Genomic DNA, 26,928 nt, shown 5'->3' on the forward strand with positions numbered 1-26,928 from the left:
GCATGTAAGTTTCTCAAGAGACAAATAAGATGCTCTGGTATTCCCATCTCTTTAAGAACTTGCCACAATTTGTTGTGCTCCACACAATCAAAGGTTTTAGCATAGTCAATGAAGCAGAAGTAGAAGTTCTTCTGGAACTCCCTAGCTTTCTCCATGATCCAGCGTATGTTGGCCATTTGATCTCTAGTTCCTCTGCCTCTTCGAAATCCTGCCTGTACTTCTGGAAGTTCTCGGTCCACATATTGCTGGAGCCTAGCTTGTAGGATTTTGAGCATAACTTTGCTAGCATGAGAAATGAGTGCAATGGTGTGGTAGCTTGAACATTCTTTGGCATTGCCCTTCTTTGGGATTGGAATGTAAACTGACCTTTTCCAATCCTGTAGCCATTGTTGAGTTTTCCAAATTCGCTGACATATTGAGTGTAGCACTTTTTGCAATGGAGTACCAAGTACCAAAGGGCAAGTTCCAACCTAACAGAGCAGTTCATTGTCCAAGTTGATTCAAGTGATGTAGATATGGAGTGATCCCACTCTGGTGGGGGCAGGAGCATCACCTCTACCCCTGCATCTACCTCTCTAAGGAGTGTAATGACACTGAGTGGAACTGGACTGTTTAGGAGAAGAATCAGTGGCCATTAAGGTAACTAAGTGAGGGCATTGGCTAGGAAGAGGATGGGGCTGTGCCATTTGAGGTCTGGACTGATCACAAACACCTGTAGGCCCTAAAGCAGCTGGGGATGTTAATGGCTAATTAGGTGCACTGGAGTGAGTTCTTTTCCTGCTTCTCAGCTATAACCTGTGAGCCTGATATGCCAGTTGTGTCTAACTTTTGTTTTCAGGTCTAACTACGTGGGATGACATCTGGAAGGTTTTGAGCCCAAATGGATGCTTGGGGGGAACTGCAGGGACTGGAGATTGATTAGGGGCAACAGTCCAAGGGGCATCAGTCTTAGCAAAGGTTCTGAGATGTTTGCTTCATTATCTCTTTCAATAAAGAGATTTTTCTTCAATAAAGTCTGCTTATTGTAAGCAATCACAGGAATATTCCTAGATTCAAATGGGTAGCCATGTTGGTCTGTAGCACAATAAAATCAGAGTCCAGTAGCACCTTTAAGACCAACAAAGATTTATTCAGTGCATGCATTCTTCGTCAGACTATGAATTTCTTCCGTGACAGGGAATATATAGCAAAAAACAATTCTGTTACATCAGTAGACTGTGTCATAACCAAATACTGCCAATGATAATCCTAATTAGGTATTTAAAATAAGATTTGTCATAGAGATCACTTGTTTGAAGCAGTCACTTGGGAACTATGTCTTCATTTTTGCTTTTCAAAAGATGGTAACAATGTATGAACTGCAGAGGTCAACGAAATGCTGGACTCATCACAGATTTTAAAATTGAAGGGGTACATAACCAGTAGAGGGCAGCATTTGCTACTTTATAAGAAGATTCATTCCTCAAACCCAGGGATTATTTCCTCTATGTCGAAACCTAAATCAAGCAGAGAAGATGCTACATGTCATTTATAACAACAACATCATTTATAAAGTCAACAACAACAACAATTTTATACCCCATTCTTCTGATGGAGCTTGGGGTGGGTTTTTAGGTTTTTATGAATTTATTGATTGTATACCATCTTTAACCGCTCCTGCGGTTATAAAGTAAAGCTCTAAGGTCTATTGGGGAGGAGTTAGGGTGGGCTCTGTCCATGATAAAAACTCGGAGGGGCGAATCAGGAGACACGAAGCGGCTCCTGATTTGCCCCTCCAAGTGCCACTGAAGGGCCAAGCGGCCAATGGGGAGGCGCGTGAAGCGCCTTCCTATTGGCCCCTCACCAGGACAGACCAAAATTCCATTCACCCAGCCCAGTCTGGCTGCCAGTCTGCTCCTGACCACCGCAGGGAGAGGAGGTCAGTAGGGCTGCCAAGGGGGATGAGAACACAGGCTGCACCAGCCCTTTTCGCCCCAAGGCTGTCCTAACTGTCATGTCCAACTGCAAATTGCCTCAGAACCCTGACAGAGCTGGCAGGAGATCTCCCCCCCCCCCACCTTCAGGCATTCTGCAAAGGAGCCTCTGACTGAGGGGAGGGAGGCATTTTCCTTCAAAGAACAACGCAGGGGAGCCTGAAGGCCTTCCTTTTGAGTGGGCGGACTTTCCCCTTCTGCCAAACAGTTGCCTGACAGGGAGGCCACAGAAAAGCCCCTTCTCACTTAAAATACTGCTCTGCCCAGAGGTTAGACACAGCCAAGCCATGTGTCTTTCTTCTTTGCAACTCTCTGCAGATTTGAGGCCACTGCACAGCGTTATTCTGCAGAGGAAGCTGGCTCTTTTGTCTCCTGTTTCATCTGCACAACAACCCTGTACAGTAGGCCTCAAGTCTTTCAATTCAACAACAACCTGTGTGGGAGGCCTTAAATGTTTCTTCTCTACCACAACCCTGTCCAAAGTAGCCCTTTCTGCCTGGGGAGCTGATCTTTATACTCTGCAGGTGAGCTGCAATTCCAGGAGCTCTCCAGGCCACACCTGGAGGTTGGTTACCCCTGGGTTGGAAATATTCCTGGAGGTTTGGAGGTGGAACTTCAAAATCATACAATACCTCAGAGTCCAGCCTTCAATGGAGCCATTTTTGCCTTCAGTTGGTAGGGAGTGGTGCAGGGGTGTCCCTCCTGGCCTATGGGTTATGGACAGCCCTTACCAGCAACTGTTTGAATTCTGGGGTGCAGACAGGCAGACCAACATCAGTCCTGTGAGTCTGGAAAGTGCAGAAAGATCTAAATAAATATTTACAGCCTGAAACTGCAAATAGAGAACAAGTAAATGTCTGGAGACACATGTTAACTGAAATGACTTATTGGCCTGGCAAATAACCTTGGCCTGGCAAATAAAAACACAATATAAAAAAAACGTACTAAGGTGTGCACAGAGAGTCTTCCTCTTAGGGTTGCCAGCTTCCCTGTGAGGCTCGCTACTCCACCTCCCTCATGGGGAGTCTGCTATGGGGAGAGAAAGGGAAGATGATTGGAAAATGCTTTGAGACACCTGAGGCCTGCTGGGTCACTGCGGCCCATTCCCAGTTCTCTCAGATCTCTCACAACCCCACATACCTCACAGGTTGACTATTGTGGAGAGATGAATGGAAAAAGTGTTTGTAAACCACTTTGAGATTCCTTTGGGCAGTAAGCAATAGGGTACAAAAATCTGTTCTTCTAAGGAGCAACCATGAAAGAAGCATGTGGGCACATAACATTTTATCAACAGTGAAAAAATGGAAAAGAAGAAACAGGGTGGACACCTGTGTACTGTGTATTAGGGCAGAGAGGCATTTCAGTGAATTCACACAAGAAGGGAAATGACGCAGAACTGGGAGGAATTGGTTGCCATGTAATCTTCCCCTTAGAAGAGTCTCCAGTCTGATTTTCCCTTCACATATCTGAGGACATGGCTCTGGAAAGCTCATCTGTAACCACTATGCCAAAATTCCCAAAGGTCAGTCCTCTCCCACACTCAACAAACGCGTGAAGTTTGTTCTTGACCACAGGTTCTTGACACCCATATCTCCACATCCATTGGCCCTCATTTGCCACCACGCCACCACAACCTCCCACACAACACACACATTCAACCCCATGCCCTTACAGACTGGACAACTCCTCCCCTTCCTCTTCCCACTGCCAAGCTCTAGCGCCCGTTGTATTCTTGAATACAATGGGCTTTGCCCCTAGTATTACCATAAAATCCTTTAAAAAATAGTCTTTTCCAGCAGCAGGGTCAGCACTTCTTGAGGGTCTCTCCAGGCCCCGACCACATACCTGGTGGAAGCTAGTTAAGACCCCACAGGGCCCAGATCTTTTTTGGCCGTGTTCCACCAGGTTGGGCCAAAGCAAAAAAGGCCCTGGTCAAAGTAGGTTTCACCACATTTTCGGCTGGGAATCCTAAACAGATTTTGATATGTGAGTGAATTTTATTTTCATCTAACTTCCTGACATTCTCTTGATGTTGTGGAGTTTTGTTTTGATTTTAGCCAGTAGCAGTTCATGATCTGAACCGCAATCAGCATCTGGATATGTTTTTACAGCAAGGATTGAACTGGACCATTGTTGGCTGCATAAGATACAGTCAATTTGGTTCCTGTGTGGTCCATTTGATGATGTCCAAGTGTCTAGGTGACAAAAAGAGATGGGCCCAGCAGGAGACAGATTGACTCAGTCCAGGTTGCCACAAGTTCTGAGCCAGAGGACATTTTAGAGGGCATTAATTCATAGTCACCATTAGTGGGCAGTGACTGGATGGCTTCTGCGTGTGCGTGCGCACAGAAGCACACACAGACACAGAGACTAATGTCCATTGTAGAGCAGCCACCACTTCTACCGAGGGAAAGAAGTTTATGTGTTTCCTCCAATGGAGCAAATGGGAACGGTATCCATGTTTGTTTGAAGTTTGGAGGAAGGGAAGGGTTAACCACTCCACCCGCCCACTGCTGGGGCACCCCCCCATGCTCTTTGCCAATAAAAAAACAATAAAAAAATCTTTCCATCGAGTGGGGCTCAAAGTTAACCCCAAGGCAGCCGGTACAATTTATGACTTCAGAGGCAGTGATCTGGTGCTGAACGCTTGGTGTAACAAAGCATCCTTTGAAAGCTATCAGATTTATATCAAGAATATAGTTCATCCCTCCAGGGAACACATGGAATTGGAGTGGAAACAGCCAGGGATGAACATGCAAAGCACTGTTCACCATGTCACAAATGTTACCCCAGGGAGCCCAAAGGCATCAGCCCTGACTTGAGCTGCTTTTCTGAATTCCTGGCAAGTCAGAAGGTCTGAGAGCCACATACATGTTCCATCCACTACTTGACCTCTTCTGTGAATTTGTTTAGACTACATAAAGAAGAAGAAGAAGAAGAAAAAGAAGAAGAAGAATTGCCTTCTCTACCCACTTTTCTCTACCCAAAGGAGTCTCAAAGTGGCTTTCCTCTCCCCACAACAGACACTCTGTGAGGGAGGGGAGGCTGAGAGAGCCCTGGTATTACTGAAGAAGAAGAAGAAGAAGAAGAAGAAGAAGAAGAAGAAGAAGAAGAAGAAGAAGAAGAAGAAGAAGAAGAAGAAGAAGAGTTGGTTCTTATATGCCGCTTTTCTCTACCTGAAGGAGGCTCAAAGAGGCTTACAGTTGCCTTCCCTTTCCTCTCCCCACAACAGACACTCTGTGAGGGAGGTGAGGCTGAGAGAGCCCTGATATTACTGAAGAGGAAGAGTTGGTTCTTATATGCCGCTTTTCTCTACCCGAAGGAGGCTCAAAGCGGCTTACAGTCTCCTTCCCTTTCTTCTCCCCACAACAGACACCCTGTGAGGCTGAGAGAGCCCTGATATTACTGAAGAAGAAGAGTTGGTTCTTATATGCCACATTTCTCTACCCAAAGGAGTCTCAAAGTGGCTTACATTCACCTTCCCTTTCTTCTCCCCACAACAGACACCCTGTGAGGCTGAGAGCCCTGATATTACTGAAGAAGAAGAGTTGGTTCTTATATGCCACTTTTCTCTACCCAAAGGAGTCTCAAAGTGGCTTACAGTCGCCTTCACTTTCCTCTCCCGACAACAGACACCTTGGCAGAGTCTGCACTTACTTTGTTTATTCCATTGTCAGTCCTGTTGAATCCAGATCGCTTTGAACTCGGATCTTCCTCTCCCCCCCTCCCCATTGAAACAGGAAAGTGTTCTGCATGTGGTTAGGGTAGTTCAGAAGGGGGGGGGGGAGCCAAGCCTCTTTCTTTTTTTTCTTGAAGGGGGGGGGGAGAGGAGCCAAGCAGGGAGCCTCTTTCTTTTCTTGTAGAGCGGGGGGGGGGGGGGGAGAGGATCAAAAAAGGCAGAGAAAGGAGAAAAAATCCAGGACCGACAGAAGTTGAGAGAAATTAGGAGCTTCTCCTTTAAGGCAAGCTTGTCACATGAGCAGTTGTGGCCTATCAGAGGTTCTCTACCACGGAGCTTGCTTTCCCAATCCGGATTTGAGAAATATTGAGGGTTAAAAGCACTCTATCGCACAATAAAGGTAGGGTCACTCTAGATCAATTCTTCTTGCTGCAGAAGGAAACTTTAAATCACCCCAAATCCAAACAGAAATCGCATTCTGTGTAGACTGAGTCGACCTGGGATTAGAATAAAAGCTCTGTGCAGTTTACAGCCTTGTGAGGTAGGTGAGGCTGAGAGAACCCTTATATTCCTGCTCGGTCAGAACAGTTTTATCAGTGCTGTGGCAAGCTGAAGGTCACCCAGATGGCTGCATGTGGAGGAGGAGTGGGGAATCAAACCAGGCTCTCAAGATTAGAAGTCCACACTCTCAACTATTACACCAAGTTGGCTCTCTTATAAAAGTTATCTAGTTTTACCATGCAGATGCTGACAAGAAAGGTGGTGGAAAATGAAAGATTTTAATGATTTTGTTGTAGCAGAGACAATCCTAAGGCGTTTTCTCTCAAGTTACAATCTTTGCCTTGTTGCTGTTGTTATTGCAAGATTGCAAAGTCAATAAAGAAGATGTTCTTTGTACTCAAGGCTGATGAGGCAAGATTGAAGGAAAACCTTTGGTTTCAGAATTTATTTATTTCTTTGGTAACGGAGGCTATCACTGCAGTAATAAGCAGATGACTAGCTAAGAGAGAAGAGTCTCACAAAGTCCACTGGAGAAATAATATTTTGGTCACAGTTTGGCACCACAAAACACACCAATTCTCACAATCAGAAACAGACCGCCTTGACTGTTTTAGACAACGAAAAGCAGGCCACTTCAAGGTTCAGTCTGTCCTAAGGCACTCACAGCCAGCCCTCGTGTCCCTCCAGGACTGACCCTGAGATCCTGCCAAGGACATCCCTTCAGCTCCCAATGGGTGAATCTCAGGACAGCTGATAACCTCAGCCCACCTGACTAGAAGGTATCTTTTCCCTCCCAGCCACCACTTACTACAAGTGCAAATAAGAGCCTTCTCTTCTCCCAAAGACAGGAAAGTTCTTCTCAAAATTTTCCCGCTGTGGGTGTCAGCTCCCAGGCAAACTTCCAATATGTAGACTTGTTTGCAGAAATGAAATCTCTTTATTGAGAGGGCACAACTGCTTTACAGGCAAACAAGCATAAGTCTATGGTTCCTCGCAGTCCCTCCCTGCAGTTCAAATTATGGCATGAAAACGGTTGGGTGCAGCACATCTTCTCAGGACCGGTTCTCACACAAAGCCCACAAAAGCTCCCCTTGCCACTACAGCATTCCAGACGGACCACTTCAGCTGGCCAAGGCCAGAGCACTGATGATGATGATGATGATGATGATGATGATGATGATGATGAAGATGGTGTGGGACATGGCAGCACTGGAGGTAGCAGCATTGAGAGATGCTCCATTTTAGTTGAAGAAACGCTGCATTACTACCCGTAACCACCTAGAGCAGTGAAGAACGTGGTGTACAGTACTGTATGGTTAAAACTGGATAAAAACGAAGGTTGGCTGATTGGCTTCAACTCCTCCACAGACCAACCGACTACACTCGAGAGAAGGAGAGAGACTGCCTGGAAGCTGTAGGCTGGCATGGAGAAGGCAGCCAAGGTTGGCGTTCTCTGCGCTGGCCTGTGTATGTACCAGAGCCTAGACCCCCACAGGCTATGGGGGTCATGCCTCACCCTAATTTGAGATCTTTCAGGCCAGTTCCTGGGGCTGAGATGGAGATTCTGTTATGGAGAGAGCCCGGACGGGAGACTGCCAGCATCCACAAGGTGCTTGGGATTCGTAAAGGGCCCCTTGGCTCTGTGCTTGGGGTCCTGACGTTGTGGATAGGCTGGACTTTTACTCTTGGGAGCCCACTAAGCTTCAGTCCATCAACGGCTGATCTCCTTTTTCCAGAACCGGACACAGGGGGTCGTGGTAGGGGGGAAGCAATCTTTCAGGTACCATCTCCCATGTTGGGTTCCACAGGGGGTGATACTCTCCTCCACGTTGCTTAATATCTTCATGCACTCTCTGAGCCAGCTGGGACCGAGTTTTGGACTGAGCTGTCACCAGTTGACGACACCCAGCTCTACCTTTTGATGGATGGTTGCCCTGAATCCTTCCTGAAACGTTTGCCAGTTGTGTGGAAACAGCGGTGATATGCCTCTGGAAAAGCCAGCTGAAACTCCACCCCTCCAAGACGGAGGTCCTGTGGTTCAGTAGGAAAGGGTCAGAGCAGGAAGCATATTTGCCCAACCTGGATAGAATGTAATTGAAGACCTCATACTCAGCCAGGAATCTGGGTGTGGAGACTCCGGTCACGAGAGTAGCCCAGATGGCATTCTTTCAGCTATGCCAGGCAAAGCTACTAGTGCCCTATCTGACCCCAGAACACTTGGCCACAGTGACCCACATGATGGTCACCTCCAGACTGGATTTCTTTAACTCGCTCTACATGGGCCTTCCCTTGGCCTTGACTGGTTCAAAATGCAGCTTCTAGAGTCCTTACAAGAACATCTTGGAGGGCCAATAGCCAGCTGGTGCTGAGGCAGGTACATCGGTTACCAGCTGAATACCAGATCAAGTTCAACATGCTGCTATTAACCTTTAAGGCCATCTGCGGTCTGGGGCCAGTGTACTTGTGGGACAGTCTGCCTCCCTACACCCCCCACAGGTCTCTTCGCTCCGTGGGTGCAAATAGATTGGTGGTCCCTGGACCATGGGAAATTTGCCTGGCCTTGACCACGAATGTGCTCCCAGAAGAACTAAGGACTCTGGGGGAGCTAATTCAGTTCTGCTGGGCCTGGAGCTCTAGGCTTTTGGTTGAGGTCAGGCCGACAGAAAATCTCGCCCCTCCTCCGGAGCTTCTTATCTGGAACATCCCCTCTGGGGGGTAGGAGGATGTTGGATTTTAAATGTTTTTTTTGTATGGTTTTATTGTTTTTAGTTGCTGCAAGATGGGAGAGGCATCCTAGAAATAGACTAAGTAAGTATCATGGGAGTGAGTTCGGTAGAAATTGATGACTCCTAAGCCGGGTCAAAGCACATGAGACTGTTACATGACTGGCAAAGGAAAGCACACGAAAGCAAAAGCCCCAAAGGAAACGAAGCAGCACATCATGGCAAGAACAGGGGAACTCGCGGGTGGGATCCAGCCAGCTTTCCCAGCCAGCTTTCCCCCTGCATTTTGGCCCTGCGGGTGTCACAAGCCCCAGCACAGCCACTGCTGTGTGACCCCCTCCTCCCCTTTTCACCCATGGAGAACTTGTGGGGCAATAACTTTATGCTGCGATGGGCGGCTGTCCGAACAAGACCCCCAAAGCCCTCCTGGGTGGACCGGAGGTAGGCCTGGGAGCTCACCTGCAATTCAGGGGCCAATGTGAAAGCTACGCCCAGTGCAGTCTCAGGTGGCTAAACAAGGAACACCTTGCTGGGGGTTCTGCTTCTTCCTCTGTGCTTGTGGGAGAACTGTTCTGTGACTAAGGAGTTGGCAGTAGTTATGGTGGAATAACAGCCATGGGGACAACTAGATTCAAGTGAGGGAACATGTGAAGTGCTCTCTGGGCCTCCCAGGTGCTATCCATTTTGCTGCAGCCCAACATGGCTGCCCTCTGCAGCTGTGGGAAGAATCCCTTTTGCCTTTAGTTGTGGTGCTTTTGCCCCATCTTACTGACCTTTAGGCAGGGGAGAAATCAGCCCTCTTGCTGTCCTGACTCTGAGGGACTTACAGCTGCCCTTCAGTTAGCAGCCCTACTGGCCAGGAAGCCAACCTCCAGGTGGGGCTGGGGATCCCCTGGCATGGCAGCTCATCTCCAGCTCCAAGATCAGATCCCCTGGAGAAAATGGGTGCCCCTCTGAGGTCCCTGCCCTCCCCAGGCTGCCACCCCAAATCTCCAGGGGCTTCCTGACCTGGGTCTGGCAATCCTTTGCCCCTCCCCCTGACAGTGGCCAAGGGGAACCTGGCGACTCCACAACCAGAGGTGTAAAATTTGGGAGAGCTGAGGGGCTCAAGCACCCTCTCCCCTGGTTGGGCCAGTGGGCTCTCAGCCACCCCAGACCACCAATGCCACGTCATATTGACAAAGTCACAAGAGGGACTGGGGTACAATGGCAGCCGAGGCACAGGCCTGTCCTACCCTGCCGCTGTATCCTTAGGCAAAAGCAGCAAAACTCCCACTCTGTGGGAAATAAAACCCTCCATGTTTGCCAGAGGAAACCAGGAGAAGGCATGTGCTTTGGACTGTGTGGCCCAGCTGGTTTGACTGTGGTGAGAGAAGAAACTTCCCACCAGGATGAAGCAAGGGTATCTTGGGTGACCTAGAAGGAACGCATCAGCAGTGGCTGGGACAAAATGAGCATACTGCAGTTTAAAACACATCTAGCGGCAAGTGGATTCTCGCCCATTATGTGGACACCCATTCCACATAATGGGAGGGGCGGCAGATGGACAGGGCGGGAGGTCAGTCCTGCTTGCCCTGCCACTACCACCAGCTGACTTTGGAGCTGCGTGGTGAGCAGTGGCTGTCTTTGGTGCCTGGCCCGGACACTGGAAGAGATTACTGGGAAATACCAGGAAATACCAGGAAGTTCCTGATCTAAATATCTTGCTCGATGCCCCCTGTAGGAGAGTCTCCATATTTGTTTGTTTGTTTGTTTATATTTTTAGCCCACTGCTCCCAATTGGCTCGCGGCGGGTTATCCATTGTTCCTCTTAATATTTGTGAAACAGCCCTGGGGGTGAAGAGTGTCCTGGCTGTCCAAGATGGAATAGGGCCAATCAGGGTGTGGCTAGTAAAACTGGCTGCACCCTGATTGGCCCTCCCCCTCCAGCTCCCACCCTCCTTCCCTGGACACTAGCCAATTTGCTCTCAGACAGCTGAGAGACACACACAGAGACACAGAGAGCCCTGCCAATCCACAAAGGACCCCTGATTACCTGCTATGGCTCCTGCTGCAAGGGAGAGACAGCAAAGACAAACTGCAAATGAGCCCCAAACTGCAAACCCTTGCCTCCCTGCTATGAAGGAGCCTCCCATAGGATTTCATCCTATGGTTCCTGCTGAGAGAGAGAGAGAGAGAGAGAGAGAGAGAGAGAGAGAGAGAGAGAGAGAGAGATCTGCACCTGCCGATATCCCTTTGATCCTAGTGCCCATTGCATTCCTGGTTGCAATGGGTTTTCTTGCTAGTAATACAATAAAACAATAACCCATTAAAACCCCATTAAAACCCAGTATCCAGAGGGCGAGTCCCTACTCGATATGACCATATAACTCTCAGAGGCAATCTGGGGTGTCATGTTCGGAGCCAGATGATGTGGCTCCAGCCAGCAAGGGGGCCCCAACTTGACTCTAGCTCTGTTTTGCAGGCCCTCCAGAAAGCAGAAAGCTCTCTTGGCAAATTACTCTGAAGAAGGGTAGAAATTTGTTCCTGTCCAAGGCCACACGGAGGAAGTAATCATTTTTGAAGCAAGCTACTTTTTACAGCAGTTTTGGTGTACTTAAGAGGGATGCTGCAGGGATTAATTTATTCAGTGACTGAGTGAATGATTCATTACATGCTTTGAGATCCTCAAGGGTGAAGTGAAACAAAAAGGGTTTTTTTTTTTTAAATCCTCTTCTCTTAGTCAAGTTATGGGGGTGGGGGGCTCGGACAGGCTCAGAACCCTGTGTGTGTGTGTTGGGGGGTTGAATTGGAAGGGTGTTCTATCCTACAGCAGACTGGTCCCCAATGGCTTGAAAAGTTATCTGTCATCTTTCAGCACTCTGAAGAGCAAGCAGAAACAGGCAGTGGCCAAAAGGAAGGGGAGCACCAGAGAACTTCCAATCCACATCATCACCCCTGGTGGCAAGCATATGTTCTAGCCAGTTTGGTGTAGTGAGCCAGTTTGGTGTAGTGGTTAGGAGTGCAGACTTCTAATCTGGCATGCCAGATTCAATTCTGCAGTCCCCCACATGCAGCCAGCTGGGTGACCTTGGGCTCACCATGGCACTGATAAAACTGTTCTGACCGAGCAGTGATATGAGGGCTCTCTCAGCCTCACCCACCCCACAGGGTGTCTGTTGTGGGGAGAGGAATGGGAAGGCGACTGTAAGCCGCTTTGAGCCTCCTTCAGGTAGGAAAAGCGGCATATAAGAACCAACTCTTCTTCTTCTTCTTCTTCTTCTTCTTCTTCTTCTTCTTCTTCTTCTTCTTCTTCTTCTTCTTCTTCTTCTTCTTCTTCTTCTTCTTCTTCTTCTTCTTCTTCTTCTTCTTCTTCTTCTTCTTCTTCTTCTTCTTCTTCTTCTTCTTCTTCTTCTTCTTCTTCTTCTTCTTCTTCTTCTTCTAGCCCCAGCCCCCGTTCCATCCTGCTCAACCTGTGCCTTGGGTGAAGGTGTAATAAGGAATAGCCTGAGGTTCCGGCTTTTCCAAGGAGCCCCCTCCCCGATTTTAACTGCCCTGGCGTCAACCGAATACCTGGCAGAAAAGCTCTGTCTTGCAGGCTTTGTGTAATTGTGGAAGTTCTGGCAGGGCCTTCAGCTCTTCTGGGAGCTCATTCCAACAGTTCAGGGCCAGGACTGAAAATGCTCTGGCCCTGGTCAAGGTCAGGTGCACTTCCCATGGGCCAGGGACCACCAACAGGCTTGCACCCACAAAGCACTATGGAGGGTATAAAGTGATAGGCGACTGCACCTCAGATATGTGGGGCCCAGTCCGAGGATGGCCTTGAAGGCAAATACCTAAACTTTAAACTTAATCCAGGCTGCAATTAGCAACCAATGCAGCTGCCTCAGTACTGGCTAGATATGGACCCTCCAAGGTGTTCCTGTGTGGACCCTAGCAGCCGCATTTTGCACCAGCTGCAAATTCTGGATCAAGGATAAGAGAAGGCCTGCATAGAGTCAGTTACAGAAGTCCATTCTGGAGGTGACTGTGGCATAGATCTCCATGGCCAAGTGCTCTGAGGACAGATAGGGCACTAGTAGCCTCACCCTCACAGCTCAGAGCCACCTGACCAGAATTTTGCTGCTCTTCCTCGAGGGCAGTAGTAGACCAACCTACCCTACTGCTGGGCAAGAGCTTGCAGATGTAATGGAGGTGGCATAAAACTCCTGTCTCACTACCTTCATAAGCATACACTAGGATTTTCTGGAAGTTTTGTCACTCAATCTACCCATCTCACTTCCCTCTTCCTCTTCCAGTCACCCACCAGTGCCAAAAGACATCAGGTCCCATAGAGCAGTGGTCCCCAACCTTTTTATCACCGGGGACCACTCAACGCCTTTTACTGAGGCCCGAGGGGGGTGGTGGTTTACTCCTCTACTCTCAACCACTGCCCTAACGCTCTCTGATCGCTATGGTTAATGTTTAAGCATCCCTTCAAAATAAGATACAGACACGCCACAACAATGAACATAAGGAACATTTTATTTTCATGGAAATTTTAACTCATGACAATGACAAATCAATGAGAACCCTGAGCTTGTTTCTCTGAAACGAGATAGTCCCATCTGGGAGTGATGGGAGACAATGACACCTGAAGTGTGTTGTAAAGGGCCGGGGGGGGGGTGAAGTAAAGGGCCGGGGGGGGGGAAGGCGTCCATCGCGGCCCACCTCCAATTAGTCAATAAACTGGGAGAACCCCAGTGTCACCATGGCTGACACCAGGTTTGAGCCAAGTCCAGATGAAGAGTCCACAGGAATGTTGAAGTCCCCCAGGATTATAAACCTAGGAAACAGCAATGCCCAGGCAGCCTTTGCCTCCAGCAAGTTCAACAGGCAGCTGGTGGTGTGTTGGGTGGACAGTACGTTAACCAAATGCCCAAGTTCTCAACAGAACCTCACCTGAGTCTCACACCTGCACTCCAGGGATCGATGACAAAGATCGCCACAAACCCTCATCAAGGCACCAAGACTGGTGAAAGACTGAAAATCCAGGTGGAGCCAGATATTCCAGGACAACTCTCTTGGCCTCTCGCACCCAGGTCTCAGTGATGCACACCAGGTCTACCTTGCCCTGTGAAATAGTCCCGCAAGGTTGAAGATTTTTTGTTAATCAACTTGGTGTTACACAACAGCAATGTCAGCTACACCCTAGCCTCACAGTTCTAGGGATGGGATAGAGATTAGAAGATCAGGAAGTGTGTCCGACTGGACCTTTTCTCTTCTCTTCTCCCACCATGATATCACCCTTGGACCATTATTGGTGGGGATTCAGGTAGAGCCCCTCCTTTAATGTCCCCACTACCCGCCTTGCTCCCCAGAAAGAAACTGGCCACCTTCACCAAAAACCAACCTAGCCCAATCTGTTATAAACAACCCAACCACCCCCCAAGCCGACCCACGCTCAGTCCATCCTCCCCCTCCCTGTCCTGACTATCACAGAACCAACTAACAAACTAACTCTGTGCCCCAAATCCCCCCTGTATCGAGGGGCTGGCCAAGGCTCCCATGGAAGCAATCCCTGGGCTAACTAGACCCTGTCAGAGTTTGAAATCTGAACAACGTTAAACCAATCCAAGCCGGTTGCAGTCTTCTGGTCACCACCAGGTGGCGATGACGAACTCTCACTCCAGAAACTCCTCCAGCCTCGGAATAATCCGCATCATCTCTCAACCGTGAAGGAGAATCCGTCTCCCTCCTGCGATGGCTTGATTGGAGAGGGTCCTCCTCCACTCCTCACCTCTCCTCGCCACCCGGGCACATTTGCCTTTCCACCACTGCCAGCCCTTCCTGACCAGCTTCGGCAAATTGCCACTGCTGGCAAATCTTACTAAAATGACCCCATGAATGATCCAAAATGTCGTCCCCTTAACAGCCTCACGCAGGTCTTGCAAACCATAGCCTGAGGCTTCTTTTACTGAGTCAGTCCGTCTCATGGTTTTTATTTATGGAATCAATGGATTTTATTGACTTTATTTAGTCAACCCCTCTCTTATATAGTAGATGCACAAATTCTGCAATCTGCTGGAAGAAACTGTGTTCTTTGCAGGTCAGACTTCTCCACCAAGGGTGAAGCTCCCACAGAACTCCAGGTGGAAAGCAGACGAAGTGGGCCCTTGTAGCCACCAGAGACCTGCTGGAGCTAACGCTTGGCTGGCCTCTTATGCGGACAGCTTTCGAGGACACCGTGGCCAAAAGAGCAAAAGGGACGTGTAAGGAAGGTATATGGTGTGTGGGGAGGGAGGGAGGGAGGGAGGGAGGGAGGGGAAATGGTGGTGCCAGACATGGTACAGTTCCTGTATCCTGCAGCCGCCATCTGCTTAAGCGTCCTGCTCCTGCGGGATGTTTCCCTGGTGCGGTTGCTGAGGGTTCCACAAGCGATGGATGATTCATCACCACACCAACAGAGCCTCAGAGGCGGACGACTATGTCGGCATGGGCATGCCGCTCAAGTCAAGCGATGCGTTATCAGGGCAACGAGAGACAGATGTCAGAACTCGCCCTGAGCTGCTGGTGTGCTCCCTGTTGGATCTGCAGCCTGACTGACAAAGATTAATTAACTGTGAGCAAATTCTTCATGGGTGCTCAATAACAGCCAAAGCTTTTCTTCCCCAATCTGTGATTTTGTGGTATTTCCCCTCAAATTGTGTGGCTTTGTGGGCAGGCTGCAGCACCTCCCTAACGCAATTTCTTCAGCCAACCAGGGAATTAAGAGGAGGGGAAGAAAATCTCTTTCCAAAACAGAAGTCTGTCTCAGGAATCTGCTGTACAAGTGGAGTCTGTGTTCCAGAACCAGACAATTGAATGAATGAAGTGTGTAGGTTCTGTTTCCTAATGGCTTTAATCGGGTCTGTCTGAATCTTATTGTAACCTGCCTTGAATCTGTAACTGCAGAAAGGTGAGCTAAAGGTGGGCTATCAAAGTAATGGCCTTATTTGAAATACGTCGGTTGCTGTATGCTTTCTTATGCTTATTTTTATTCAGCTGCATGACAGACACTCCCATAACTGTGCATTAACAAGACACAGCAAACAGAGAAAAACCTAAGAGGCAAGAGTGGAAGGCAGCCCTTGGAGCTCTTGGACCACCCAGGACCACCCAGTCTCCTGCCCTTGAGAAATAACAAAATAGGGGAGCAGCAGGAAAAAAACGCCTTACATGGTAGGATGCTAGGAAATTCCTGTAACAGCCTTTCTCAACTTTTTAGCTGTTAGGAAATCCCTGAAACATTTTTCAGGCTTCAAGAAAACCCAGAAGTGGTGTGATACTGCAGAATATGGTTGGGAAGCAAAGCTGTAGTTTAAACCCATTACTGCAGGTTGTATCCTCTGCTGCCAACAGGAACCTTTCCCTGCCCTCCTCTGACCACCTTTCAAGTACTTAAAGAGAGTAATCCTGTCCCCTCTCAACCTCCTCTTCTCCAGGCTGAACCTTCCCAAGTCCCTCAGCCTCTCCTCCTAGGCTTGGTCCCCAGGCTGCCCCGGAGCATCCTTGTCACTCTCCCCTGTCCCCTCTCCATTGTGTCCACGTCCCTTTTGAAGTGAGGCCTCCAGAACTCCAGGTCTGATCAATGCACTGCACAGTGGGATGATGACATCTTGCCATTTGGATGTGATGCCTCTGTTGATATAGCCCAAGACTGCCTTTGCCTTCTTTATTGCCACATCACTCTGCCTGCTCATATTTAGCTTACAGTCCTCAATTACACCAAGATCACGTTCACACATACTGCTACCCAGAAGCGTCTCTCCCCTCCAGTATGCTGCTTCTCATTTGTCTGACCCAGATGTAGATCTCTGCACTTCTCCTTATTGAATTGAACCTTGCTCTCATTTGCCCACTTTTCCAGCATGTTCAGATCTCATTCGCTACTCCTCCCCATTTGGTGCCATCCACAAATTTTATCAGGAGTCCCCCTCCCTCCCGCCCTCATCTAGATCATTGATAAAAATATTGAAAAGTACCAGCACTGGAGTCCTGTGGCCCTCCGCTGCTCACCTCCCTCCATTCTGATAAAATACCCTTGACAGCCACTTTTGGGGTGTGGTTTTCTAGCCAGTTCCCTATCCCCCTACTATTTGAAAATCCAGCCTGCAGTCGTCCATCGTAACATCACAGGGAACCTAGTCCAAAGCCTTACTGGAATCTAGGTAAACAATATCCACTGAGTTTCCACAGTCTAATAAGCCTGTCACTCAGTCAAATAAATTTGTCTCTTGTGTCCTTTCCTTGCATACTCAGGGAATTGCTGATCACCACTGTGGGATGCTAGGTGGATTTCCTCGAGGCCAGGCTGGATCCTGGAGATTTGTTCTTTCTTGGGGGGATGGGGGTTGGGGGGTATCACTTGGGCATGAAATTGGGTTCACTGTGGGTGGGCAGGTAGTTGTGAGTTCCTGCATAGTGCAGGGGGTTGGACGATGACCCTGGAGGTACCTTCCAACTCTATGATTCTAAGAAAACCAGGTTGATCTGGTAAGACAAGGCTTTTTCTGACCCACGTGGGAATGCCCTGGTGATTGAGAGCTGGGCAAAAGTGGGGCCTCTGGAAGTGCCTATTTTGGAGGGTGGGCTCGAAATCAGATGCCTTTACACTAGAACGACTATTTGGAGAAGCACCTAACAGATTTTTCTTTGGCACCCAGCAAGCCTTTTGATGTTGATTTCATACATGAGTGCATTCCTCACCATAATTTGACCGCTGGGGAAGACCCCACTGGGGTCAAAACATCTCTAGCCTACTAGGTCATATCTTTCCATCAGCATGAGAAGTTCCAGCTCTTCCTTCTTATTGCTCATGCTTCGGGCGTTAGTATAAAGGCATCTGAATCCTTTTACTTTTGGTTCCCTATGAGCTGGCCTTGCCGGTTGGGCTGCCCCCGATCGTTTTCCTTCCATACACTCCCTATGTTGATCGTCTCCTTCCCCTAGTGGCTTTAGTTTAAAGCTCTCCTGATGAATCTCCCCAGGTTCCTGCCAAACATATTCTTCCCCAGGTTCGATAAGTGCAGTCCATCAGGTGCTAGTAGGCCTTCCTCAAGAAAGCCTATCCCATGGTCCCAGAAACCAAATCTCTCCTGCCGGCACCAACTACGCAGCCAGTGATTCACCTCCATTATCTTCCTCTCCCCACGCATTCCTCTTCCCTTGACAGTTGTCTGAGCTCTGCCTCTGGCGAGGAGCAGCCCTTTTTAATCCTCCCAGCAATCACCCAGCAATCACCTCACTCAGCACCACAATAGCCTCACCTGGTCAGCAGCAACACTCCCCTGCAGCTTTCTCCATGTGCTCCCAGTTGTCTGAGCACGTTCCTACAGCAGCCCCCAGGCTTCAGTTGCCAGCCTCAAATCCCTTCCCCACACATGGCTCCCTGCGCTCCGGCCACCATGCAGTATATAGTAGTCGCACTTCAGTATTCATCATTTACTGAAACCATCTCTTTTGTATGAACAGCCCTTGGCTGGATCTCCAAACATTTCTTGAGAGCTACAAAAACATGGAAAGGCTCCCACGACCATCAAAGGTCCTACCACGACTTCGTCTGCCCTCCTGGTGAGGCATTTCTGTGGGGAGAAAAGACAACCAAAGAGGAACGTCACGGCCAACCTTGACAGAATCCTGCCTGGGGTGGAGCAAGGGCAGAGCACAGATTAGGGCTCAAGGGCCCCGAGTAACATTTGTGGGAAATAGATTTGAGGCAGACAGAAGGAAGGACTTTTCTACTCACTGAGTAGAACACTGATGGGATGCACAGTTGCTCGACAGAGCAATGCCGGTGGGATTCACGGAGGGAGCGGCACCCATGGCCCCCAGCTGGGGTGGCAAAAGGAACCTCCCCACCCAGAGGCAGCGCGGGGGGGGGGCAATGCCAGAGGAAGGCCTTGGCCTCTGCCTCCTGCCCGTTGGCTCTCAAAGGCCACGGATCCCGCCGGGCTCTCCTGAGGAGGCTTTGAAACAGTGGGCTGGCTGCTGGCTGCAGGAGGGAGACCAAGAGGGACCGGTGCCTCAGCAGGTGCACGTCTAATGAGCAAAAACTTAAATCATGACATTAAAATGTTCTCTGACAAGCTGTCAAGATAACAAGCTAATTATTGCTGGGGTTCGCTGGTTAAAAGCAGCCAAGTTCTTGGTAGAGAAATACACATTCAAAACAACCAATCAGCCGGAAGAAAGGGAAGGGCAGCGGCCGAGGCCCGTGGTCTCCCGGGGAAGCCAAGTCCTGCACTTGGGGAGGCCAGGGGCTCACTCGCAAAAGCAGAGTCCGGGCAGGCGGCTTGTGAGCTGGTGTGCAAATGTGGGCAGCGCAAGGATGTTGCCACAGAAAATGGACTAGCAACATTTCCACGAGTTCTGGCAAGACAAAAATATAGCACATATTACAAAACAGGTTGTTCCAAAATGCCCTCTCAAGGGTCACAGGCCTCTCTGGGAGGGGCAGGGGGCAAAGGAGGAAGGCAATTTTGTGCTTACTCAGGAGGAGCACATGAGTTCTGCGGTGGGCTGATGGGCAGAGGGACTCCCAGAGGGCTTCAGGGGGGGGGGTTGAAGGCAGCGCTCCCCTCTGCAGGTTAAACAAGTGAGCTTCAGCTAAACCCAACAACCCCCCAAATTCCCAATGACAATGTTCTGCTGCTTTGCACAGATGTGACAGAGAAGAATTCCACCACATCCTTACCATTCCCGCCTGCAGGAGACCAGATCAACCACAGACCCCCAACCGGCTGCCGCGGGGGGTGGAGCCACAAGGGGAGGGGGGAAGTCTGAAAGACACTCTGGGAAAAGAGGAGAGAGAAATCAAGCCATGCAGAGCTTGCAGCTGCTGCTGAAACAGCACTATTTTCACCCAATCAGATCTCAGTAGCCAATCAGAAGTGCCACTTGCCAAGGGCCTTACCTGCCCCCACCCACACTGCAGACCCCACCCTAAATACCCACTCCCACCCTCAGGCCTCCCAGGGGAGCCAACAGGATGCCCAGGCCTCTGGCTGGCATAGAATCATAGAAGAATCATAGAAGAATAGAGTTGGAAGGGATCTCATGGGTCATCTAGTCCAACCCCCTGCACTATGCAGGACACTCACAACCCTCTCGCTCATCCAGTGTCACCTGACACCCCCTTGAGCCTTCCGAGAATCAGCCTGTCAGATGGCTATCCAGCCTCTGCTTAAAAATTTCCAAAGATGGAGAACTCACCCCCCCCCCCCCCTGAGGAAGCCTGTCCCACTGAGAAACCGCTCTGACAGTCAGGAACTTCTTCCGGATGTTTAGATGGAATTTCTTTTGAATTAATTTCATCCCATTCGTTCTGTTCCGTCCCTCCAGGGCAAGAGAGAACAATTCTGCTCCATCCTCTATATCAGCGGTCTGCAACCTTTTTCGTGCTGCCAAGGGGTGGGTGGAGTGGGTGACTCAGGGCCCCGTGCATGCACAGCAGGCCCCCGCGCAAACGTACATGGGCAGACCTGCTGCGCATGCGCGTCTATGACTGTCGGGGCCTCAAACACGCACACACGGCAGTTTTGCGCATGCCGGGTGCAAATGTGCTTGCGCGGCAGGTCCACACATGTGTGTTTGTGCCGCCGGCCGCCCTCCCCTCCCCTCCCCTCCCCTCCCCTCCCCTCCCCTCCCCTCCCCTCCCCTCCCCTCCCCTCCCCTCCCCTCCCCTCCCCTCCCCTCCCCCCCACAGCAAGAAGCTTGCCGGGCCGCAAGCTAATCGTCCGCTTCGGTGGCCAATTTGCTTGCAGCCTGGCAAGCTTCTCACTGCGGGGGGGGGGGGGGGAGCTATGGCCCGGCCTGGGGGTTGGGGACCACTGCTCTCTATGGCACCCTTTAAAATACTTGAAGATGGTTACGAGATCCCCTCTCAGTTGTCTCTCTCCAGGCTAAGCATGGCGGAGAGGAAGCGGGGTCAGACTTGACAGGAACACCGGCCAGAAATGGCACAAGCCCATGTGCAGACCTGGGAGTCAGTAAGAAGCCCTGATCCAGGTTGCACACTGACCCTGCCGGGCCCTTCCAGGGACACCAATTCGTGGCTGTGGTGGATTCTTTCCCCAAGTGGCTTCAACGGATCCCTGTCTCAGTGATGACCTCCGTCGTAATCACCAGAGGACTTCAGCACCTCTTCGCATCCCACAGGTTGTTGGACACGGTCGTCTCCAACAACGGGGCTCGTTCACTTTGTCAGAATTCGAGGACTTTCTGGATGAATGCCTGATTGACACATCACATCAGCACTGTTCCGCACCTGACAAGCAGAAGGGACGGCTCACACCACAAAGACACGCTCTCTCGGCCATCCCAGGGGATTTTGCAGCAGTGGCTCATACAATTCCTGGCACAGCAACACGGCATGCCGCCGCTGGCGGCCGGGAAAAGCCCTGCAGAGCTCCTCGTGGGGCCAAGGATTCGAACCCTTCCAGATTCGCCTGCCCCCAGATCCCGGCGCCATCCGGGATGTGAGTCAGCACGAGACAACCCCTGCACCCCGCTCCTTGGTTCCGGATGCTCCAGTGTACGTCCCCAACGACAGAGTTGGCCCCACTTGGGTCACCCAAGCGACGGGGCCCGTCTCCTGCCAGGTGGAGACCTCGGACAAGCGTACTCGACTCAGGGATGTGTCGCTGCAACAGCACGGACGAGCCGCCTCCGGAGTCGAGGTCCTGCTCAAGCATGCCGGAAGAGGCACCTGCAACACACCTGGCACCTGCCTTCTCTTCAGCGGCACAACCCCCCCCCCCGAGCCAGCGTCTCCACAGCTGGCCTCCCCAGCACCAACCCCAATTCCCAAGCCCCATCGGCCAACAGGGACCCGCACAGCACCCCGATATTTGCAGGACTTTGTACATCACCTGCTAAGTGATTTCGGGGGGAGGGATGGGGGATGGGTGTTATGTAGCCACGCTAATGATCCCATGGGGGAGTGAGATTCAGGTCCGAGGTAGGATCAAAGATAGAGTGACATGGACCCATGGGCGGCAAGGATCCCCACTGCAGGATCCAATAGATTTAAATCAATCATGCAGGATCCAGCCAATTGCACACAGCTGCAAGGTGATCCTTTGTCTATGTAGTATATATACACTGGGGTTTTCGGGGCGTGTGTGTGTGTGTGTGTGTGTTTCCAGTGCAGTCTCGGTACTGCTGGCATCGTGTTCTGTCCCCAACAGAGAGCTGCCAGGATTCCAGGGTCTGAGAATCCCTGACCCACAAGACCTCCCGTGCATCTAGCCTCCACCGCATGGGAACGAAAGGCCTCATTCTAGAGTGACCCTCACAGCAACTCCACCAGCAGCGGGGGGGGGGGCCTTGAGTGGGGGGGAGCTTCTAGCAACTGGATCCTTGTGAAGGGACAACAGGGGTGTGGGGGGGCATGCTGTAGTCGGTGTGGGGTGCCTGGGTGAACACGTGTCAGCCCCCTTTCCCTCATTCTCCGGTGGGCTGGGGATGGCAGAGCCCGGCTGCTGCTCTTGCTCCTGCTCCCCTTCTGGACTATTGGGAGTCTCTCGGTCTTGGCCCCCCGCCCCGAGTTGTGGAACTGGGAGGGTGTAAGCAGGAGGGCCAGGTACGAATCTCTGGTGACCTTGGGCCTGTCAGCCTCACCTCCCTCACGGGGTCAGTGGAGGGGAAAACAGAAGGTCGCTTGGTGCTCCCCACCCTGCACTGTGGGTGACAGCAAGGGAGCAGCTGGGCAGCCCCCCCCCCCATCCTCCTCCTTGTTTCTGCATAGGGGTCTCAGCGTTCTCAGTTTGTGTTGGGTTTTAAAGATGGGTTCTATTATATTTGTTTTTAATCTGTTAACCTCTCTGGTGGCTCTGAGAAGTGCAGGTGTATGTCTTGTAATATATAATAAAAATAATAAAATGGGGTAAAAACACACTTTTGTGTAATGCCGACCTTTCTATGGTTTCTGGCTCCCCCAATGGGAGGCCAACTTGGACGTCCCACCTCTTGTGGTACCCCAGGTAGGGCTGGGAAGTGGCTGGACAGCAACCAAGGAAGGGTGCCAACTCCTGGCTGGGAAATTCCTGGGGATGTGGGGGAGGGGCCTGGGAAGGGTGGGGCTTGGGGGGGGGTCTTGAGCTATTCCTCGTCAGCTGGCAGGCCTCTGGAATTGTTTACTGGGCTAGATTGGGAGGGGGGGAAACTACAAAAAAATTCTTCATCGGTTTTTTCCTCTTTCTGCAAAGAACAAAAGGGAAGGGAATTTCCAGTCAGGTTGGAAAAGGCCAGATTTTTCAGCACTTTAAGTCTTCAGCTGTGTTCCAGACTTAATTAAATACTGCTAGGTACAAAACAGATACCACCAAAGACTTCTGGGACTAAGAAGCAAAATATCGCAACTTCTCTTTGAAAATAAAAAAAGCCCAGTAGCCAAATCGAAGAAAGTATGAAATGGAATTACTCTGAACAGGAAAATGACTCTCAGATCTGCTATTTCCTTAGCCCTGTTTACCCCCCCCCTTTTTTTAAAGTGTTACAGAACATACTGTTTAGTGTGCTTGAGTTATCTTTGCTTTACCAGGCTGTGAATACTCAATGAAGAAATTAGGCTCCTGGCAGAGATGATCTAAGGTCCATTTTAGAGCAGCAACCTGGTAATTTTGCACAGCCAGCTGTGATGCGGCCTTTCTTCAAAGGGTGTTCTTGTCATTCAAGCCCCTGCACGGCTCCCCCACAGGCAGCGGAGATGGGTGGCCGCCTGTCTGCAGCCATCTGGCCACTGGCTGCAAGCCCCCCCTCCCCCCGCATCTGAGCAGACAACTGGCACATCTGGAGCACTGAAGGCTCTGCCCTCTTACATGTGTGTCCTTGAGTTGCTCCACTCAATTGGTGTCAGCAGCAGTGTGTTGTCACTGCACCCTCCCAGGCCGCAACACACGGCCCTGCCTGTCAGGGAAGAGCCACACACAACGGCAAGAGCCGATGGGCAGAATCCGACAACCCCCAAGCCGCTCGCGTGGCACTCCAGAACCGCAAATGCTCCCCATCTTCTTAAAATCTCTTCTCAAAGTCGCAAAACCAGAAGGGAAGCAAGATCTAGAAATACCTGAGCAGTTTCTTCCGTTCACCATTAAAGATATACCCGCCATGGAGAATTGTTAGGCAAGGCCAGAAGGTGCCCGAGAAGAGCCCGCCAGCCCCACGGACCTTCTCCCTGGCCCTCTTCTGGGTCTGTAGGCTGCAGATGCTGCACACAAAGGGGAAAGACCTATGGGGGGGATTTCCTCCTCCTGCGTTGAGACAGGACATCACACCATCCTTCTGGCGGTTGACCATGATGGTGAACCCATCCGGGTGGACTATGCCGTGTTCACATTCTGGAAGGGGGGTGTGGATGTCCACCCCCCCCCCCCCGTTCTGCCTACCCCAAACGCAACACAAAAGGAGCCACGCACCGTTCTCTTGGGCTGCCTCTGCACCTGCAGCCCCGGCCCGTCACCCGTGCAACCCAGGTGGCCACTGGCACACGAGCACGCCGGCTAACCCCCCACCCCCACCCCGCCCGGAGGTCCAGCTCCCCCACCCGGGCCAAGGACAGGGCGGCCCAAGAGCTCCGGGGCTGCCGCGGAGGGCCAGCCACGAGTCCCTGCTTGGGCTGTCAGGGGAGGCCACCGAGGGAGCCCCGGGGAGTGTGTGTGTGTGGGGAGGAATTGCTGCAAAGGACAGTGCTGAGGATCGGGGCCCCACGAGGCGCACCCGGGCCCGGCTGCTCGCCCGACGCCCACCACGAGGCAGCCCCGCGGGGTGCCCTGGAGCCCCGGAGGGAGGTGCGATCGCCGCCGCCGCCCCGAGTCGCCTGCCTGCCTGCCTGCCTGCCTCCCTCCGACTACAGCGCGGCGGTGCCGAGGTCCCGGGCGGCTGGCGGGCGGGCTGCGGGGGGCGCTTGGAGACCGGAGGCAGGACCAGAGCAGAGCAGGCGGCCCCCCGCCCCGCCCCGCCCCGCCCCGCCCAGAAGGAAGCCGCGAGCCCCGCCCGCCTCACAACCGCCCCGCCAGGTAGGCCGCTCGCGAGGCAAAGGCGGGTCGCGCCCCGACAGGAGGGGGGCCACCGGGGGAGGGGAGGGGAGAGGCGGGGGGCGGAAAGGGCAGGCGGGCCGCGGCGGGCAGAAAGGAGCGACCCCCTCCCCTCCCCTCCCCTCCCCTCCCCTCCCGCCGAGCGGCGCGCCCTTGGGCACCACGAGCCTGGCGTTTGCTCCGCCCCCGACCCCCGCCCAGGCTCCGCCCCCCGCGCGCCGCGCCGCCTCCGCCCGCCCGCCGGCCGCACCGGCGCTCCTCCGCCGCCCGAGCCGCGCACCTTTGTCTGCCGGCCCCGCCGCCGCCGCCGCCGCCGCCTCCTCGGGGGACGCGGCACGCAGGTGAGGCGGGCGCTGCTTCCGGCGGGGGGGGGGGTTGGGGAGGGCCGGGCAGGGGCGGAGGGGTCCGCGGGCGGGCGGGGGCGGGGGCGGGGGCGGGGGCGGGGGGCGTGCGCTCCCTTCCTTCCCTCCCTTCCCGGCTGCCCGCGGGGGTAGAGGCTGGGGTGGGGGCTGGGGCGGGGGCTGCTGCTGGGGCTGGCGGCCCCCCGGGCGGCGAGGGGGGCGAGGGTCTGGGCTGCCTCCTGCCGCGCTCCGGACCTGCTCGGCGCCCTCCTGCCTGCCTGCCGCCGGGGCTGGGGGGGGGGGGGGAGGGGAGGGGAGGGGCTGGGGGGGCGCAGGCGGGGGCGGGCGAAGTTCGCCGGGCGGCGGCGGCGGCGGGGGGCTTTCCGGCCGGGGGGCGGCGAGGCAGAGCGCGCCAGGCGGGGGGCTCCGGCCCGGGGCGGCGGCGGCGGAGGAGGAGAGCCTGGCGGGGCGCCGCCGCTGCCCCGGGAGGGGAGGGGAGGGGAGCCGCCGTTGGGGTGCGGGCTCCCGGGGCTCCCTGGCCGTCGCTGGCCGGCGTCCTGCTCCCCTTCCCGCCGCGCCTGGGCCCGGCGGGGGAGCGTTGGCATCCGGCCCGGCCCCTCCAAGCCCAGCCAGCCGCGGCCCCAGAGGTGGGACTTAAAAAAAAAGTTCGACCTGTTTTAGCAGAGCCCCGCCGAGGAGCAGGCCGGGGGGGGGGGGGGGGTGGGAGGCGTGGACGCCTCTCGGGGGCAGCAGGCGCCCTGCCCATGGGTCCCCCCCCCCCCGCCGCTTCCTTTCCTTTCCTGCCGTGGCCGAGGCCTGAAGGGCCCTGCTGGGGCAGCCTCCCGCCTCCCTGCCCCGCCCTGCTGGGGCTCCTTGGCTGCCGCTTGTGCTTTCCCGGTTGTGGCAGGAGAGGCCAGGCCCCTTGCAAGGCCACCCCAGAGCCATGCGATTTCTCCCGGGGCGACAGTCCAGGGCTTGCCTCGGCACAACCAGCTGTCCCCATCCACGGTGCTGGCGGGCCCTAGCAGAGAGCCTCCCCCCCCCCCCCCCGAGGGTGCGGGTGGGTGGGTGGGTGGGTGGGTGGGGGAGGTCCTGCTGCTGATCGGTGTGTCCCATCCCCCCCCCCCATAGCCTTCGGACAGTCTCGCTGCCTGGGAAGATGCGGGCGTTTAGACTGGAGGTCTGGCTTGGCCTCCGCTGAAGCGACGGGAGAGGCTGGTCGTCCCAGTCTAAGCGCTTCCTATCCGGCATCCTTCCTCCTTTGGAGACTCGGCTGGCAGAGCACGGGCGGCCGGCAGCCTGCGGGTGGCCTTCGGAGGCACCGAATGGACCTCGCTGTTGGGCAGCGACAGGCAAAAGCGAACGTTTTGCGCCCTGCCCCGTCAGCCTAGTCCTGCAGCTGCATTTCCTGCCTGCTAGTGTGCAGCTGCTTACGAGCCTGAGAAGTTAAACGTCCTGCACTGGCGAAGGGACCTGCCTGTCAGAGGCTGCCTGCTTTCCCTTCCTGCGCCGAAGTGCATGGGGGATTTCCTGTCTGCATTGGTGGAATCTCGTGTAGCCACCGTGGTTTCCCCAAAAGCCTCCCTTCTCCCGGAAGCTGTGGAGGGGGCTGCAGCTTCGGACTCTGCTTGTCTCGGAAAACATCCAGGCTGATGCTGCTCTTGCTGCCGGCCGGTT

General features: G+C 52.9%; 1 protein-coding gene and 1 long non-coding RNA gene across 6 annotated transcripts in view; one reads left to right on the forward strand and one right to left on the reverse strand.

Moving 5' to 3' along the window:
• Positions 1 to 1,202: 1,202 nt before the first annotated feature.
• On the reverse strand, positions 1,203 to 25,283 carry LOC143840481 (uncharacterized). 2 transcript variants are annotated; one of them, XR_013232211.1, is made up of 3 exons: positions 25,191 to 25,283; positions 2,606 to 2,761; positions 1,203 to 1,496 (listed from the first exon to the last, which is right to left on the reverse strand). It is a non-coding gene; the product is annotated as an uncharacterized LOC143840481 (long non-coding RNA). The 2 variants fall into 2 exon arrangements; XR_013232212.1 differs by lacking the exons at positions 1,203 to 1,496; positions 2,606 to 2,761 and adding exons at positions 18,336 to 18,457; positions 19,570 to 19,666 and having other exon boundaries at positions 25,191 to 25,271.
• The window catches only part of ENOX1 (ecto-NOX disulfide-thiol exchanger 1), a 322,679-nt gene continuing 320,877 nt past the window's right edge, over positions 25,127 to 26,928 (forward strand). For 3 of the 4 annotated variants that reach the window (XM_077344074.1, XM_077344079.1, XM_077344078.1), the window contains exon 1: positions 25,128 to 25,251. The gene's annotated coding sequence lies outside the window, so the exon portion shown is untranslated. Of the gene's footprint in view, positions 25,252 to 26,928 lie in introns of all 4 variants that reach the window. The other variant, XM_077344075.1, reaches the window with a different exon arrangement.

This window comes from Paroedura picta, chromosome 6, assembly GCF_049243985.1.
Source record: "Paroedura picta isolate Pp20150507F chromosome 6, Ppicta_v3.0, whole genome shotgun sequence".
NCBI lineage: Eukaryota > Metazoa > Chordata > Lepidosauria > Squamata > Gekkonidae > Paroedura > Paroedura picta.